The sequence below is a fragment of the Propithecus coquereli genome, unplaced genomic scaffold, assembly GCF_000956105.1.
Source record: "Propithecus coquereli isolate 6110/MARCELLA unplaced genomic scaffold, Pcoq_1.0 Scaffold275, whole genome shotgun sequence".
In the NCBI taxonomy this organism is placed as follows: Eukaryota; Metazoa; Chordata; class Mammalia; order Primates; family Indriidae; genus Propithecus; species Propithecus coquereli.
Genome location: NW_012148341.1, coordinates 1,928,694 through 1,931,784, shown reverse-complemented (window position 1 = coordinate 1,931,784; position 3,091 = coordinate 1,928,694).

Sequence of the window (3,091 nt, the reverse complement as noted above, 5' to 3'; positions counted from 1 at the left end):
TAAGAAGTAGCTAAGAAGAAATATAAGTTCAGCAGAAGAATTTGCATGTGTGTTCGCGTGTGTGTGCTTCCTTGTGTTCGTTGTTGTAGGGAAGGCAATGATAGAGTAGAATTGTGTTACTGAAGTAAGATATAAGTTCCTCAGTGACAAAAAAGTTGATTAATTCAATGTCTTATATAGCAAAAGGTTAATGACTGCAGAGAAATGCTGGAATTTCTAGGTGCAAATAAGAAATATTCAATAACTGTTTGCACCTGGACTTTCAAGAGTGCCATATTTTTGAGAGGAACTTAGAATTACAGAACTTACTGCTAAAGTCAAGTATGTTTAAAAATATCTTTTAATTTTCCATCCTGTTATTATTTTCACCTATATGCATCCAAATTTGCCTTTGTAACATCATGTTTTTAAAATGTATCGTTATTAATGTTATCATCATCGTTTGAAATCATGTTGGAGAACATTGCTACAGGATAAATTATAGAATTGTATTCATAGCATAAGGTGAAAATTAAACATAAAGTTATCAAATAATAGGTATACAGTTAAGGAATTGTAATCTGACATTTATCTTTTAATTTTTCACTCTATATGTAGAACATCAATGTGTCATAAAAAGGCCCCTTACATTGACAACATTAACACCTTTTTGATATAACAGTTGTGTTAGTCCATTTTGTGTTACTATAAAGGAAGTATCTGAGACTGGGTAATATATAAAGAAAAGAGGTTTCTCTGGCTCATGGTTCTGCGGACTGCACACCATCTGCTTTTGGTGAGGGATTCAGGGAGCTTCAGGGAGCTTTCAATCAAGCACAAGGTGAAGGGGGAGCAGGCGTGTAGCATGGTGAGAGAACGAGCAAGATGAGGAGGGGGGGCCGGGCTCCTTTAAACAACCAGCTCTAGGGTTGTTTAATCGATAGAGCAAGAACTCATTCATTACTACAGGGAAGGCACCACCATGCCATACATGAGGGATCTGCCCCCATGACCCAAACACCTCACACTTGACCCCACCTTCAATAGTGGGGATCATATTTCAACATGAGATTTGGGGGAGCAAATATTCAAAGCCTATTAACAGTTAAACATTAAAATAAACAAAAAGCAATGTCAGTATTTTTAAAAGTTGTAAAAGGAGATATTTTATTTACAGCTACAACAAGAATAATCATGAGAGAAAACCTGCTTGTACATCATGGATGACTATTATATATACTGTTAATGTAGTTTCATTTTTACACAATTTTATTTAGGTTAATTACATCAATATTTGCATGTGATATTTTTATAAACATGGATTTAAAAGTGACTTGAGGATTGCTGATCATACAAAGCTTTCTGCATAAAGATTGGTAACATAAATCTAGGAAAAAAGGTGCAAATATCTTCTATTGTGCTTGGATTCTACAAGACATATTGACATTTTAAAAGTTCTAATAAGTTCTGAAGTGAAGAAGGAAACTAAACTTGAAACTAGCATTGCTTAAATTTACTTAGTCAAGAAAAACATTTTTCCCTAAATAACACTAATGTTTATAACTTTGGAACTATTATTTCACAAAATAGACTGTGAGGCATGTTGTTGTAATTTTTATTGTCATTTTTTATCTTTCCAATTTGAATGAAAATATTTCAACCTCCTGATTTGATTTTGCTTTGAAGTCCATTGGTTCAGTTAATTCCATAGATAGTAATTTTCTTAACGTATTCTGATCTTAATAGTAGGTCTGATTCTCTACTGTTTCAAACAAAACAAATAATCTCTATGTATTAAATTATATTGGCTTCTTTTTTGTCAAGGTAATAATGTCCTCTGAATTTCAAGATAGATATCAAAGGTGTATATTTTTAAGAGGTACACTAAGGACACTGATGGTTCTTTTGATTTTTTTATATTTGTACATAGATTTTGCTTAATGAGGTTTTCTTGGATGTTAAAGCTTGTATTTTGAAATAAAAGGATGTGTGTGTGTGTGTGTGTGTGTGTGTCTGTATTATTATTTCAGTGTTTCTTCAACCAATGCCATCAATAGGAATTTCTTCCACGATGATCACATTACATATTCCCCTTGACTTCATCCAATTCATGCAAGTGTAACATAAACTTTGGGATAGGGAAACACATCTCTGTTCAAGTCAGCCTGGATCGATTTAAAGAACTCGAAAATGTAATGTTGAATGTCAGAGTCAGATTTCCCAAAAGTCTTGAAATTCTAAAGCATGGTTTCCTCAGTAAGATAGTGTCAAAGTAATGAATATCATGTTATGGTCTTCATTCTGTAGCTACACATGACAAAACCTTTTTACTCAGAAAATGTCATGCACATTTAGAAGGAAGACTGATAAAAGCCATCATATGAAATCTTTTTTGGAAAACCAGGCTGAAGAGCTGTCTGGATCATCATTGCAAAGTAGTATGTTCTCTTGTGGAGAAGAAAAACAAAACAATGATATACTGTCTGTCATAGTCTAATTGAAAATACATATGCCTAAATAACTAATCTCATAAATATAGTTCTGCTCAATAATTGCTAATAAAAATAATACTTATTTTTTCTTATTGCTACTCTTATTTATTCATTGCCCTTGAATTCTACTGCATAGAGTATATGAATGCATGCAATATTAAGGAAACACTGTTAGAAGTAGGGCATTAAAGAGAGATATTTTGAGAAAATTAACAATGTCAGACATATTACTAATAAACAGAAGAGATAATTCTTAATAGTTAATTATAATAATGCTCTCCATTAGACACAAAATGATCAATTATATCATTCAATATGAAAGGAACAACAAAGGATCCATAATTTTACTCTTCAGCAATATAGTTAGTATACAAAGTACTGGTATTTGGGAGTCAAAGATACCTGAGCTGGAGCCCATCCTCTACCTCTTATTTAGAGTTACTTAAGTGTTCTGTGCTTCAATATTTGAGTCAATAAAAAGGGAATAACTTCTGAACTCTTGTGAGGGTTAAAAATTTTTAATACATCACGGTTAGTTCTAATGCTAGCTTATTTTCCTATTTGCATTCCCCTCTTAGCCATTGGTCCATCTAAACGAGTCTGGGATTTTTTGTTGTACA